The sequence below is a fragment of the Lepus europaeus genome, chromosome 16 (assembly GCF_033115175.1).
Source record: "Lepus europaeus isolate LE1 chromosome 16, mLepTim1.pri, whole genome shotgun sequence".
Classification (NCBI taxonomy): domain Eukaryota; kingdom Metazoa; phylum Chordata; class Mammalia; order Lagomorpha; family Leporidae; genus Lepus; species Lepus europaeus.
Genome location: NC_084842.1, coordinates 47,640,763 through 47,657,503, shown reverse-complemented (window position 1 = coordinate 47,657,503; position 16,741 = coordinate 47,640,763). Strand labels below are relative to the sequence as shown.

Genomic DNA, 16,741 nt, shown 5'->3' with positions numbered 1-16,741 from the left:
CATTGCTGAGTAACTGAGGCTTGCTTGCCAGCACCATCTTGGCACGGCTTTCTCATTCCACCACACCCTATCCCAGACTTTTTATTTTTATTTTTTTAGCAGTTTTTTTGAGATATGCTATGGTTTGGATATGGTGTCCCCTGCAGTTCATGTGCTGTAGGCCATACTGAGAGGTGGTAGAACCTTTGGAGGTAGAGCTTCATAGAAGGTAGATTGGTCATCGAGGCCACTGCTCTTAGAAAAGATTAATGTAGTTTTTGAGGGACCCTAATTAATTCTTATGAAAGTGGCTGGGTTTGTTTTTTTAATCAGAAAAGCAATCTTTTCACTGCGCATACCTAGGTTTGAGGTAGGGAATGTCTACAGGAGAGAGGGTGTTGTAATGAAGGAGACCATCATGTGTACTTGGCCCCTTCCACACATGGATGGCTATTTCCCTTTTGCATCTCTGCCATGTTGTGATGCAGGCAAGGGGTCACGCAACAGAGACCAAATGATGCAGCAACGAGAGCCAGGATTTCCAGCTTCCAAAACTGATCTAGATAGACCTCTTTAAAATTTTTTATTTATTTGAAAGTCAGAGTTACAAAAGGGGGGTGGGGAGAGAAAGAGAAAGAAAACAGATGTTGGCCGGCGCTGTGGCTCAACAGGCTAATCCTCCGCCTTGCGGCGCTGGCACACCGGGTTCTAGTCCCGGTTGGGGCACCGATCCTGTCCCGGTTGCCCCTCTTCCAGGCCAGCTCTCTGCTGTGGCTAGGGAGTGCAGTGGAGGATGGCCCACGTGGTTGGGTCCTGCACCCCATGGGAGACCAGGAGAAGCACCTGGCTCCTGCCTTCAGATCAGCACGGTGTGCTGGCCGCAGCGCGCCAGCCACGGCGGCCATTGGAGGGTGAACCAACGGCAAACGGAAGACCTTTCTCTCTGTCTCTCTCTCTCACTGTCCACTCTGCCTGTCAAAAAAAAAAAAAAAAAAAAAGAAAGAAAGAAAACAGATGTTCCATCCACTGGTTCACTCCCCAAATGGCCATAAAGACCAGGGCTGGGCCAGGCCAAAGCCAGGAGTCAGGAGCTTATTTCAGGTCTCCCACGTGGATGGCAGAGGTCCAAACAGTTGGGCCATCTTCTGCTTTTCCAAGCCCATTTACAGGAAGCTGAATAGGGAATGGAACAGTTGGGACTCACTCAAACCTGCACCCACATGGGATGCCAGTGTCACGGAAGGTGGCTTTACTGCTATGCCAAAATGCCAGCCCCTTCTTTTCTTTATAAAGTACCCAGCCCTAGGTATTTTGTTACAGCAACAAGAAATAACTCACAGCATGCAATTCACCCATCAAAGTGTTCAAACCAATGGTTTTTATTTTTAAAATGTATTTATTTGAAAGACAGAGATCAACATAGAAAGAGAGGAAGAGACAGACAGAGATCTCCCATCTGCTGATTCATTTCCTAAATAGCCACAACAGCCAAGTTGGGCCAGGCTGCAGCCAGGAGCCAGGAACTCCAACCAGGTCTCCCACATTGATGGCTGGGGCCGAAGCACTTGGACTGTCATGCGCTGCCTCCTAGGATATATAAGCAGGGAGCTGGATTGGAAGCAGAGGAGCTGGGATTTGAACTGGCACTCCAGTATGGGAAGCTGGCATGGCAAATGGTAGCTTAACCCCCTGCACAGCAACACCTACCCCTCTTCTTTATTATCAGGTTGAAAGAGTTCTTTTTGTATTATAGATATAAGTCTCTTGTCAGTTACGATTTGTAAAAACTCTGCTCCCCTGCTGGGTTTGCCTTTTTTTCACTCCCTTGCCCATATTCATTGAAGCACAAAACTTCAACATTCTTGTGATGTTCAATTTATCTCTATTTTCTTCCGTTGTTTGTGCTTTTACTGTCATATCTAAGAAGCCGTTGTCTAAGCTAAGGTTACACAGATTAGCACCTATGTTTTCTTCTGAGTTTTATGGTTTTAGCTTTGTACTTTAGCTTTTGATTCACTTTTTAATTTTTTAAAATTGTGAGAGATGTGAATCCAACTTCATTCCATATAGTTTAAGATTTATTTTATGTATTTGAAAGAGTTACAGAGAGAGAGAGAGAGAGAGAGGAGAGGGAGAGGGAGGGAAAATCTTTCATATGTTGGTTAACCCCTCAAATGGCCACAGAAGTTGGGGCTAGGCCAGACTGAAGCCAGGATCCTGGAACTCCATTTGGTTCTCCCACAAGTGTGCAGGGGGCCAAGTACTTGGGTCATCTTCAGATGCTTTTCCAGGTTCATTAACAAGGAGCTGAATCAGAAGTGGAGCAATGGGATTTAATCCTGCACCCATATGGAATTCCAACATTGTAGGCAGAGACTTAACCTGTGGTACTGCAACAGCAGCCCCTCCACGTGGATTTCTATCTGTTAGGAAAATGGCACAGATTTATCTATGGCGCAATCTACACCCTGATTTACATCCTAGGCCCTAGCCCCCGCCGCCATTGCTGAAAGCCAGGTAGCCACATGGCCCAACCACCGGTGTCAAGCTCCACTCCCATCCTAATGGGATTCGCTACTCCTGCTTCCCTGCCCGCCCTCCAGCAAAGTTTTAAAAGGACCTGTTCCTGAACATGTGGCTCTCTAGCCTCCTCTTCTCTCACTCCCCTCTCTCCTCTCCTCTCTCCTCTTTCTCTTACTCTCCTTTTCCCTCTTTGCCCTTTCCCTCTGGTCTACTGGGTTTTCCACAATAAACCCTTTTCCTTACTCCAGTGTTTGGTGTTCTCCAAAAAAAACACTTCTATACTAGATTGTGAAGATGATGAGACTGAAGAAATGCCAGAAATGGAATTCAAAACATTGATCATAGGACTACTTAGAAGTAATCAGAAACTTCCAGTTGCCTTAGTTCCTCTGCAGATGGTCCCTACGTCTGCTGCTGCTGGTTCTGCTCCAGGTATTTCTCCTGAAGGAAAGGTATTAACTCATATGCTTCAAGAATGGCTCTTCCTATCATTGTAAAATGGAGTGTACAGGAATATTCCATGACTACACTTTCAGAAGATGATACTGTACTAGACCTCAAGCAGTTTCTCAAGACCCTTAGTGGGTGCTGCCAGAATGCCAGAAGTTGCTGGGACTAAAGTTAAAGGCAAACCTGCAGAAAATGATGTTAAGCTTGGAGCTTTCAAACTGAAACCAAATACTAAAATCATGATGATGGGAACTCGTGAGGAGAGCTTGGAAGATGTCTTGGGTTCACCCCCCTGACAATGATGATGATGTCAATGATTTTGATATTGAAGATGAAGTTGTTGAAGTAGAAAATAGGGAAGAAAACCTACTAAAAATTTCTCAGAGTGAAAAAGTACAAAGTGGAAATTCTGAATCCTCCTAGGGAAGGGAAAAAGCTTTTGGTACTAGATGTTGATTATACATTATTTGACCATAGGTCTTGTGCTGAGACTGGGATAGAATTAATGAGGCCATATCCTCATGAATTCCTCACATCTGCATATGAAGATTATGACATTGTTATTTGGTCTGCAACAAATATGAAGTGGATTGAAGCTAAAATGAAATAGCTAGAAGTGAGCACAAACACAAATTATAAGATTACCTTCATGTTAGACAGTGCTGCTATGATAACAGTGCATACTCCCAGGAGAGGATTGATAGATGTAAAGCCTCTAGGTATTATATGGGGAAAGTTTTCAGAATTTTACAGCAAGAAAAATACCATTATGTTTGATGACATAGGAAGGAATTTACTGATGAACCCACAGAATGGACTAAAGATAAGGCCCTTTATGAAAGCACACCTAAATCGAGATAAAGACAAAGAACTTTTAAAATTAACTCAGTACCTCAAGGAAATAGCAAAATTTAGATGACTTTTTGGAGTTAAATCACAAATATTGGGAAAAGTATCTCTCAAAGAAGCAAGAACAATAGTTAGAAGTTATGCTGATAGTTATTGAAGATACTGAGATCCATGAACTTTCTGCTTTTATGCTAGAAATCATTATAATAGTGCTTGTCACTGAAGCAAAGACCAGACTGCTTATACTTGGTCTTCCAGTTTTTTGTAAATTTAATTTTATATTTTTTGAAGATCATAGCAGTCTGCTCAAAAAATTCCTTTAACCCCATGTGAATATATTGCTACTCTTGAAAAAGATTTTCTCCAGCATTGATTACTCACTGTTTTTTTTTTTTTGTAGAAAGAAAGAAAAGTGGAGAAAAATGTATGCTCAAAGTCATTTTGTGACACAGATGTCATTTTTTGACACAAAAACCATTTTGTGATTTTGTCTCATTATCTAAGACCGAATCTATCTAGTGCTTTTCCCTTTAAAACCAAAAGAAAAAAATTTTTTGGATAAAGAACATAGTTTGTTTTGCTTAAAATTACCAAGAATTTTTTATTCCTTTGTCATGGACACACTTCTGTACCATATTGGTTGCATCTCTAAATCCTGAGCTGCATCACTTAGGTCTGTGTGTGCATCTGTGTACTTAAAGTAAAACTGGAAAGCATTAGTTGCAGTACAGCTGTGTTCTAGTATGAGAAATAGAAAACCTAAGGCTAAGGAATAAAACTAAAGCACCAGAATATGTGTCTCTTTGATAGCTAAGTACAAGCACTTCTACCTAAACCATTGCCATAAAAGCATTAAAAGGCAGTAAATTTTAAAATGGGACATACCACCAGTTCTAGAAAGCATGAACAAAAAGGTTTTGTTCTGTTGAGTTATATCTTGTCTGAGTGCCAATACAGTTCAGTGAAAATATCTAGCCATACTATTAAAAAATATATATTATTTGCAATGCTTAAGCCTGCAGATATGTAATGTGACCACTGTTTTGTGTTAATAGTATTGCTTTATACAATTCCTGTATTTAAAAGGAGTTGATTCTTTTAAATAATCATGGTGTATATTGTTCTTTTGGGACTATTTCAGTGGTGTAAATAATAAATATTATTTATTTAAAAAAATCAGAAGCAAATGCATGAACTAATGAAATCCACACGTGACATGAAAGAAAATTTCTCCCATAAAATTGACATCTTAAAGAGAAATCAAAATGAAATCTTGGAAATTAAGAATTCAATAGAACAAATTAAAAACACATTAGAAAGCCTTAACAACAGATTCAGTGAAGCAAAAGAAATAATATCTGACTTAGAAGACAAAGCACAGAAAATCATACAGTCAGACAAAACACAAGAAGAAGAAATTAGAAAACTGAAAAACGCTGTTGGAATCTACAGGATACTATCAAATGACCCAGCATATAGGTTCTAGGGGTTCCTGAAGGTGTGGAAAGAGAGAAAGGATTAGAAGGCCTTTTCAGTGAAATAATAACAGAAAATTCCCCCAATTTGGAGAAGGAAAGGGACATCCAAGTACAGGAAGCACACAGAACTCCTAATAGACATGACCAGAAAAGATCTTCACCATGACACATTGTAATCAAACTCTTTACAGTAAAACATAAAGAAAAGATTCTAAAATGTGTACAAGAGAAACAGCAGATTACTTTCAGATGATCTCCAATTAGACTCATAGTGGACTTCTCATTAGAAACTATAGGCTAGGAGAGAATGGCAAGATACAATCCAAGTATTAAGAGAAAAAAACTGTCAACCCAGAATACTATACCTTGTAAGCTCTCATTTATGAACAAAGGTGAAATAAAGACCTTCCATAGCAAACAGAAGTTGAAAGGATTTGTTACCATTTGTCCAGCCCTACAAAAGATGCTCAAGGATGTGCTAAACACAGAAACACAGAAACATGGTCATCACTACAAAAGAAGATAGAGAAAAAAAATCTCCCAGTAAAAGTTGAGAGGAAATGCAAAGGAAAAAATAGGAATATTTTTGCAAAAATAGCAGGGCACAGTCATTACTTATCAATAGTCACCTTGAATGTAAATGGCCTCAACTCTCCAGTTAAAAGACACGGACTGGCTGAATGGATTAAAAAACAAAACCCAAGTATTTGCTGCCTACAAGAAAAACATCTCACCAACAAAGATGCACATAGACTGAAAGTAAAAGGATGGAAAAAGATATTCCATGCCAACAGAAACCAAAAAAGAGCTGGTGCAGCCATCCTAATATCAGACAAAATAGATTTTAACACAAAAATGTTAAAATAGACAAAGACATTACATAATGATTAAGGGATCAATTTCAACAAGAAGGTGTAACTATTCTAAATGTATATGCACCTATTTACAGGGCACCTGGCTAGTAAAAAGAAATGTTAAGGGATCTAAAGGGAGACGTAGACTCCAGTACAATAGTAATAGGGGACTTCAGTACCCCACTTTCAGCAATGGACATATCAACCAGACAGAAAATCAGCAAGGAAACAGCAGAGTTGACACTATAGATCAAATAAACCTAACAGATACCTACAGAACTTTCCATCCTACAGCTACAGAATACACATTCTTCTCAGCAGTGCATGGAACCTTCTCTAAGATTGACCACATGTTAGGCCATAAAGCAAGTCTCAGCAAATTCAAAAAAATCCATGCATCTTTTTGGACCATAATGGAATGAAGCTAGAAATCAGCAACTCAGGAATCTCTAGAACATCTGCAAACACATGGAGATTGAACAACATGCTCCTGAATTAACAGTGGGTCATAGAAGAGATCAAAAAATTTCTGGAAACAACTGAAGACAATAATACAGCATATCAAAACTTATGGGATACAGCAAAAGCAGTGTTAAGAGGAAAGTTTATAGCAATTGGTGCCTACAGTAAGAAATTGGAAAAGCACCAAATAGAAGCTGTCAGTGCATCTCAAGGATCTAGAAAAACAACAGCAAACCAAAACCAAAACTAGTAAGAGAAAAGAAATAATTAAAATTAGAGAAGAAATCAACAAAATTGAAACAAAAAATACAAAAGATCAGCAAAATGAAGAGCTGGTTTTTTAAAAAAATAAAATTGACACACCATTGACCTAACTAACCAAAAAAAAGGGGGAGAGAAAACCCAAATCAATAAAATTAGAGATGAAAAGGGAAATGTAACAACAGACACCACAGAAATAAAAAGAATCATCAGAAATTACCACAAAGAGCTCTATGCCAACAAACTGGGAAACCTAGAAGAAATGGATAGGTTCTTTGACACATAACCTACCTAAATTGAGCCAGGAAGACGTAGAAAACCTAAATATACCCATAACCAAGATGGAAATTGAATCAGTAATAAAGGCCCTCCCCACAAAGAAAAGCTCAGGACTGGATGGCTTTACTGCTGAATTCTACAAGATATTTAAAGAACAACTAATTCCAATTCTTAAGTTATTCAAAAGGGAGGGAATATTCCAAATTTTTCTATGAAGTCAGCATCATCATAATTCCTAAACTAGGAAAAGATGCAACAGAGAAAGAGAACCACAGGCCAGTTTCCCTGATGAACACGGACACAACAATCCTCAACAAAAGTATGGTCAATTGAATCTAATAGCACATCAGAAATATTATTCACCGAGACCAAGTGGGATTTATCCTTGGTATGCAAGCATGGTTCAACATTTGCAATCAATCAATGTGATACATCACGTTAAGAAACTGAGGAACAAAAACCATATGATTATCTCAGTAGATGCACAGAAATCATTTGATAAAATACAACACCATTTCATGATGAAAACTCTAAGCAAATTGAGTATGGAAGGAATATTCCTCAACACAATCAAGGCAATTTATTGCAAACCCATGGCCAGCATCCTATTGAATGTGGAAAATTTGGAAGCATTCTCATTGAGATCTGGAACCAGACAAAGATGTCCACTCTCGCCATTGCTATTAAATATAGCCCTGGAAGTTTTAGCCAGAGCCATTAGGCAAGAAAAAGAAACCCAAGGGATTCAAATTGGGAAAGAGGAATTCAAACTATCCCTATTTGCAGATGACATGATTCTATATGTAGGGTATCCAAAAGACTCCAGCAAGAGACTATTGGAACTTATAGAAGAGTTTGGTGAAGTAGCAGAATATAAAATCCATACACAAAAATCAACAGCCTTTGTAAACATAGACAATGCCACAGCTGAGAATGAAATTATAAGACCAATCCAATTCACAATAGCTATCAAGAAAATGAAATACTTTGGAATAAATTTAACCAAGGATGTCAAAGATCTCTATGATAAGAATTACAAAACATTAAAGAAAGAGAAGATACAAAAAAATGGAAAAATCTTTCGTGTTCATGGACTGAAAGAATCAATATCATCAAAATGTCCATTCTTCCAAAAGAAATTTACAGATTCAATGTGATATCAATCAAAATACCAAATATATTCTTCTTAGATCTAAAAAAAATGATGCTGAAATTCATATGGAAATGCAGGAGACCTCGAATAGCTAAGGCAATCTTATACAATAAAAACAAAGCTGGTGGCTTTCAAGACATACTGTAAGGCAGTTATAATAAAAACAGATTGGTATTGGTACAAAAACAGATGCATAGACCAATGGAACACAGTAGAAATGCCAGAAATCAATCCAAGCATCTATAACCAACTTAAATTTGACAAAGGAGCTAAAACCAATCCCTGGATCAAGGGCAGTCTCTTCAACAAATGGTTCTGGGAAAAATGGATGTCCACATGCAGAAGTATGAAGCAGGACTCCTACCTTACACTTTACGTAAAAATCCATTTAAAATGGATTAAAGACCTAAATCTACAACCTGATACCATCAAATTACTAGAGAACATTGGGGGAATCCTGTAAGACATTGGCACAAACAAAGAGTTCTTGGAAAATACCCTAGAGGCACAGACAATCAAAGCCAAAATTAACAAATGGGATTACAACAAATTGATAAGCTTATATACTGCAAAAGAAACACTCAGGAAAGTAAAGAGGCAACTGACAGAATGGGAGAAGTTATTTGCAAACAATGCAACTGATAAAAGATTAATAACCAGAATATTTAAAGAGATCAAGAAACTTCATAACAACAAAACAAACAACCCAGTGAAGAAATGGGAAAAGGACTGAAACACATTTTTCAAAAGAGGAAATCCAAATGGCCAACAGAGACATGAAAAAATGTTCAGGATCACTAGCCATTAGGGTAATGCAAATCAAAACTACAGTGAGGTTCCACGTCACCCCAGTTAGAATGTCTTCCATACAGAAATCAACAAAAAGATACCCTAATCCACTGTTGGTGGGAATGTAAACTGGATCAGCCACTGTGGAAGACAGTATGGAGATACTTCAGAAATCTGAATATAGATCTACCATATGACCCAGCCATCCCACTCCTGGAAATTTATGCAAGGGAAATAAATCAGCAAATAAAAGAGTTATCTGTACACCCGTGTCTATTGCAGCTCAATTCACAATAGCTAAGACCTGGAATCAACCTGAATGCCCATCAGCTGAAGAGTGGATAAAGAAATTATGGGATATGTACACCATGAAATACTACACAGTGGTAAAAAAAAATGAAATCCAGTCATTTGCAACAACATGGATGAATCTGGAAAACATCACACTGAGTGAAATAAGCCAGTCCCAAGGGGACAAATACCATATGTTCTCCCTGATCTGTGATAACTAATAGAGCACCTAAAAGGAAATTTTAGAAGTGAAATTGACATTTTGAGAAGCGATGACTTAAACAGCCCTTGTCTTGACTGTTGAGGAACTTTTTTTTTAAAGGAGAATGGGACTGGGAATGGGAGAGGGAGGAGGAGATGAGATGGGAGTGAGGGTGGAAGGGCGGGTGTGGTAGGAAGAATCACTATATTCCTAAAGTTGTACTTAGGAAATTTTTGCTCATTAAATAAAAGGTTTCTTTGGGAAAAAAATAAAAAATAAAATTTATTTTATATGAATGAAATTAAAATCAACTGACTGTAAATATCAAAGCTTTTTTCTAGACTTTCAATTCTCTATCTGAAACGTCATATGTCTCTTCTTTTTTAAGATTATTTGTTTATTTGTTTGAAAGGAAGAGTTTCAGAGAGAGAGGCAGAGATAGTCTTCCATCCGCTGGTTCACTCTCCAAATGGCCAGAATGGCCAGAGCTGGGCCAGTCCAAAGTCAGAAGCCAAGAGTTTCTTCCAGGTCTCCCATATGGGTGTAGGGGCCCATGAATTTGGGCTGTCTTTCAGTGCTTTCCCAGACACATTGGCAGGGAGCTAGATTGGAAGTGGAGTAGCTGGGACTTGATCCAGCACCCATATGGGATGCCGGCACTGCAGGTAGTGGCTTTTCCTGCTATGCCACAGCACCGGCCCCGATCACATCTTGATTACCACAGTTTTGTTTTTTTTTTTTTTAAAGATTTATTTATTTTATTTGAAAGTCAGAGTTACAGAGAGGTTGAGGCACAGAGAGAGAGAGAGAAAGAGGTCTTCCATCCACTGGTTCACTCTCCAGATGGCTGCAAAGGCTGGAACTGCACCAATCAGGAGCCAGGAGCTTCTTCCAGGTCTCCACGTGGGTGCAGAGGCCCAAGAACTTGGGCCATCTTCCACTGCTTTCCCAGGCCATAGAAGAGAGCTGGATCAGAAGTGGAGCAGCCAGGTCTGGAACCTGTGCCCATATCGGGTGCTGACACTGCAGACAGTGGCTTTACCCACTACACCATAGCGCTGGCCCTGATTACCACAGTTTTTTAGTAAGTGTTGCATTCAGGAAATGCAAGTCCTCCAGCTTTTTTTTCTCAAAATTGTTTTGCCTCTTCTGAGTCCCTTGCATTTCCCCATGAATTTTCAGATCAGCTTGTCAATTTCTGCAAAGAAGTCAGCTGGGATTGTGATAGTGATTGCATTAAATATGTATATGAATTTGGCAAGTACTGCCATCTTAATGATATTAACTCAGTTCATTCATGAAAATAGCATGGCTTTCCATTTGTTTAGATCCACTTCAACTTCTTTCAATGATATTTCATAATTTTTCAGTTTATAAATCTAACATTGCTTTGTATTTTATTCCTACATTTTATTCCCTTTGTACTATTATAAAAAGAGCTATTTTTATAATTTCATTCTTAATGTGCTACCATATAGAAAGACAATTGATTTCTGGATATCAATCTTATATTCTACAACCTGGCAAAATGCATTTATCACTCCTAACAGATTTTTAGTGAGTTCCCTAGGATTTTTTTTTTTTTTAAATTTTTGACAGGCAGAGTGGACAGTGAGAGAGAGAGAGAGAGAGAAAGGTCTTCCTTTTTGCCGTTGGTTCACCCTCCAATGGCCGCCGCGGTTGGTGCGTTGCAGCCGGCGCACTGCGCTGATCGATGGCAGGAGCCAGGTGCTTCTCCTGGTCTCCCATGGGGTGCAGGGCCCAAGCACTTGGGCCATCCTCCACTGCACTCCCGGGCCACAGCAGAGAGCTGGCCTGGAAGAGGGGCATCCGGGACAGGATTGGTGCCCCGACCGGGACTAGAACCCAGTGTGCCGGCGCCGCAAGGCGGAGGATTAGCCTAGTGAGCCGCGGCGCCGGCCCCTAGGATTTTCTACATAGAAGATCACGTTGTCCGCATGAAGAGACAGTTTAATGTCACTTTCTTGCCTAAACACCCTGGCTGCAGCCTCTACTGCCATGCTAATGAAGTGAGGAGAGCAGGTATTCTCTTGTTCCTGATCTTATGGTGATAGTATTCCATCTCCCACCATCAAGTATGTTGGGGGGAGGGGGTATTTCATAGATACCTTTATCAGATTGAGGAAGTTCCCCCTCCTATTCCTAGTTTGTTTTTTGGGGAGGTGTTTATATTGTGGTGGGGATTGGATTTTGTCAAATACTTTTACAGCATCTACTAAAATTATCATGTGACTTTTGTCTTTTATTCTACAAATGTTTTACATTCATTGATTTAGGTTTGTTAAACCAATGTGCATCCCTGGGATGAATCCTAGCTGTTCATGATATATAATCTTTCTATATATCGCTGGGCTTTGGTTTGCTAGTACTTTGTTGAGGATTTTTACATCTATATTCATAAGTTTTCTTTCCTTGCAATGCATTTGTCTGGCTTGAGTATTGGGTAATACTGACCTCATAGGATCCCTGTCATCACACAGGAGACCTGGATGGAGTTCCTGGCTCCTGACTTCAGCCTGGCCCAGTCTTGGCTGTTGTGGGCATTGGGGAATTAACTAGCAGATATAAAATCTCTCCCTCTCTCTCTCTCTGCCTCTCCCTCTTTCTCTGTCACCCTGCCTTTCAAATAAACAAAATACTTTTTTTAAAAAAGCTCTCATTATCATAGGAATAATAAATAGTTCTGTGGAAGGAAATGTTAACTACCCTGATGTGATCATTAGACATTATAACATTAGGGCCGGCGCTGTGGCACGATAGGTTAATCATCCACCTGTGGCGCCGGCATCCCATATGGGTGCTGGTTCTAGTCCTGGCTGCTCCTCTTCCAATCCAGCTCTCTGCTGTGGTCTGGGGAAGCAGTGGAAGATGGCCCAAGTCCTTGGGCCCCTGCACCCACATGAAAGACCAGGAAGAAGCACCTGGCTCCTGGCTTTGGATCAACGCACTGGCTGTTGCGGCCATCTGGGGAATGAACCAGCAGATGGAAGACCTTTCTCTCTGTCTCTCCCTCTCATTGTCTGTAACTCTACCTCTCAAATAAATAAAATCTTTAAAAAAAAACATTATAACATTGCATATGTATATTGCACAGTACTCCATAAATACATATCCAGGCTTATGAAGGGCCTTCAAAAAGTTTATAGAAGATGCATATGATAAAAATAATATTTTTGGGCCGGCGCCGTGGCTCAACAGGCTAATCCTCCGCCTTGCGGCGCCAGCACACCGGGTTCTAGTCCCGGTCGGGGCACCGATCCTGTCCCGGTTGCCCCTCTTCCAGGCCAGCTCTCTGCTGTGGCCAGGGAGTGCAGTGGAGGATAGCCCAAGTGTTTGGGCTCTGCACCCCATGGGAGACCAGGAGAAGCACCTGGCTCCTGCCATCGGAACAGCGCGGTGCGCCGGCCGCAGCGCGCTACCGCGGCGGCCATTGGAGGGTGAACCAACGGCAAAAGGAAGACCTTTCTCTCTATCTCTCTCTCTCACTGTCCACTCTGCCTGTCAAAAAAAAAAAATATATTTTTGGATTTCAAAAATGTTTTACCAAAATAAACTTATTTTTAAATTCCATTTTACATGAACTTTTTGAAGTACCCTCATATATACAAGCATTATGTCAATTAAAAAGTAAATACAATGACAATTTATCAAAGAAAGTAAGGATTTAATTATTTATTTGAAAGGCAGAGTTACAGAGAGAGAGAGAGAGAGAGAGAGAGCGAGAGAGCGAGAGCGCTTCCATCTGCTAGTTTACTCCCCAGATGGCTGCAATGAAGTCAGGAGCCAGTAACTCCATCCAGGTCTCCCAAATGGGTGGCACAGGCAAAAGTACTTGCCCCATTATCTGCTGTTTTCCCAGGCACATTAGCAGGGAGCTGGATCAGAAGTGGAACAGCCAGGACTCAAACCAGCAGCCATAGGGGGTGCTGGTGTTGCAGGTGGTGGCTTAACCTACTATACCATAAAGGCCAACCCCTATGAAAGATAATAAAGAGCCCCTTCTATTCTTGTTTGTCTATGGGTTTTTATCATAGTGGACATTGGATTTAATCCAGTGTTCTTTCCCCATCATCTGAAAAGCCGATCTCATTTTATTCTCTTTTAATCTGTTACTGTGGTGATTGACATGACCTGTTTTTCTGATGTTAAACCAATCCTAGTTTCCCAGAATAAATCAATTTGGTAATGATGTATTATCTTTTTATATGTTGCTGGTTCTATTTGCTGGTATTTTGTTTAGAATTTTTGTATCTCTGTGAGACTGGCTTGTAATTTTTTTTCTTGTACTGTCCTTGTCTGATTTTGTTAGCAAGGTAGTGACAACCAGAAGTGAGCCCTTTTTCTATTTTCTGAAAAAGTCTGTACAAGCCTGGAATTATTTGTTCCTGGAATATTGGACTGGACTTTTCAGTGAACCTTCCTAGACCTAATTTATGGGAATATTTTTAATTAGTAATTTAATTTGTACAATGTTTATCACTTCTTTCTTAAGTCAGTTTTCATTTTAAACTTTATTGAGGTGTCACATAGCATGAAATTCATATATATATATAATTAGCACATTCACTGAGTTGTACAACCATAACCACATCCTGTTTCAGTGGCCACATTTGGTTTTATTAAGCTATTTTTTCCCCAGCAGTTTGTCCATCACTGCCTCCTGCCTTCCAGGGTCTGCATTAGCAGGAAGCTGGAGTCAGGAGCCAGAGCTGGGAATCGAGCCCAGCGCTCCCATGTGGGATGTGAGGATCTTCACCAGGAGGCTGACTACTCACCCCCACATTCTGAACTTTTTACCGCAGGGTGTTTTCCCATCTGTGGCCCCTCACAGATGTCCACACCCTAGTCCCCAGAACCTGTGAGTATCGCAGGATAATTGGCGACAGGGAATTCAAGTTGACTGAGTGATTAGGCTTGCGTTCTCCTGGGTTAACCAGGTGGGCTCAAGGTAACCAGAAGGGTCCTTCAAAGTTAGAGATAGTGCAAGAGGAGGTTAGGTCAGAGTGAGCGTGAGGAGGGTGGAGCCCACTCTTACTGGCATTGGAGATCGGGAAAGGGAACCATCAGTCAAGGAATTCAACTAGAAGCTTCTAAAAGCACAAAAAGGCCTAGGAAATGGATTAATGGATTCCTTTTTTTTTTTTTAAGATTTATTTATTTAATTTGAAAGAATTACAGAGAAGCAGAGGCAGAGAGAGAGAGAGAGAGAGAGAGAGAGAGAGAGAGAGAGGTCTTCAGTACTCTGGTTCACTTCCCAAATGGCTGCAATGGCCAGAGCTGGGCCGATCCAAAGCCAGGAGCCAGGAGCTTCCTCCAGGTCTACCATGGATGCAGGGGCCCAAGCACTTGGGCCGTCTTCCACTGCTTTCCCAGGCCATAGCAGAGAGCTGGATCAGAAGTGGAGCAGCCGGGACTCAAACTGGTGCTCATATGGGATGCTGGCACTGCCAGCGGTAGCTTTACCCGCTACACCACAGCGCCAACCCCAGGAAGTGGATTCTTATCAAAGATGCCAAAAAATTATAGACCTAGGGTAGGCATTTGGTATAGCAGTTAAGCCACTGCTTGGTATGCCACATCCCTTACTTGAGTGCCTGGGTCTGCATTCCATTTTCTGTTTCTTGCTAATGTGCACCATGGAGGCAGCTGATGGCCCAGGTTGTTGGGTCCTTGACATCCACACTGGCAACCCAGCCTCTGGCTTTGTTCTGGCGCAGCGCTGATTGTTGTGAGCATTTGGGGAGTGAACCAGCAAATGGGAGCTCTCTCTCTCTCTCTCACTCTCCCTGACAAATCATTAAAACTAAACCATTAAAAAAAAAAAAAAAGGAGGGACCATCATAGCACAGCAGATTAAGCTGCCATGTGCAATACCAGCATCCCATGTAAGCAGCAGTTCGAGTCCCCAGCACTCCCCTTACCATCCAGCTCCCTGCTATGGCCTGGGAAAGCAGCGGAAGATGGCCCAAGTGCTTGGGCTCCTGCACCCATGTAGGAGACCCAAATGGAGATCTAGACTCCTCACTTCAGCCTGGCCCAGCCAGCAAACCCTCAGTAACCACTAAATTTCTTTCCTGGTGGCTTAAATATTTTGTTATTTTGATTCGTATCTATAAGGATAAAATAAGTTGTCATGTTTCTGTTTGTGGCTATTCCTGTGAGGGCTCAAGGGGTCTTTGGGGGAGCAGCCTGGGTCAGTGTCTTCTCCAGTGGTCTTTACGGAAGGCCGTCCATGGGGAATGCACAGTGCCAGGGCAATCTGCCCTCATTCCTACCTCACACCTTGGGGAGGCAGAGTCATCCCCGTACGACAGTGGAAGGAACTGAGGCAGAAGGACATTCGCCACTTCTTTATTTATTTATTTATTTTAGATTTATGTATTTATTTGAAAGGCAGAGTACAGAGAGAGAGAGAGAGGCAGAGGCAGAAAGAGAGAGAGAGGTCTTCCATGTGGTGGTTCACTCCCCAAATGGCCACAATGGCTGGAGCTGGGCCAATCCGAAGTCAGGAGCCAGGAGCTTCTTCTGGGTCTCCCATGCAGATGAAGGGCCCAAGCACTTGGGCCATCTTACATTGGCTTCCCAGGTTCATTAGCAGGGAGCTGGATGAGAAGAGTAGCAGCTGGGACTCAAACCAGTGCCCATATGGGGTGCTAGCACCCTAGGCAGAGGCTTAACCTGGTATGCCACAGTGCTGGCCCCAGGACATTTGCTTCTAAAGGCTTCCACAGATCCCTGCCTCCTGCAGCTCCCACCACAGCCTTCCTAGGATAACCCGTCCACTAGGGCACCTGACAGCAGGTGCACCTCACATCTGTGCAACAGAATCCAGTGGAAGTGACGGGAGGTTCCCACACTGCAGACCCTGGAAGGCAGTAATGATGGCCCAGGTAGCTGGGTTTCTGCCACCCGCAGGAGAGACCTGGAATGAGCTCCTGGATCTTGGCTTCAGCTCCGGCTCATCACTTGCCATCGTGGGCGTGTGGGGAGTAAACCAGCAGGTTGGAGTCTCTTAGTCTGTCTTCTCAAGAAGCCAGGAGATCCAGCTAAGTCGTAGCCAGGTTCCTTACCCATAGCTGCTGTGAGATAGTAAGCGTTGCTGTTTTAAGTTAGGCTCTGTGTTACGCAACAACTGGTGGCTAATGTACAC

At 41.6% G+C, this 16,741-nt stretch overlaps 1 pseudogene; it reads left to right on the top strand.

Annotated features, from left to right (window-relative positions):
• Positions 1-2,977: 2,977 nt before the first annotated feature.
• On the top strand, positions 2,978-3,932 carry LOC133775223 (ubiquitin-like domain-containing CTD phosphatase 1; annotated as a pseudogene).
• Positions 3,933-16,741: the final 12,809 nt, after the last annotated feature.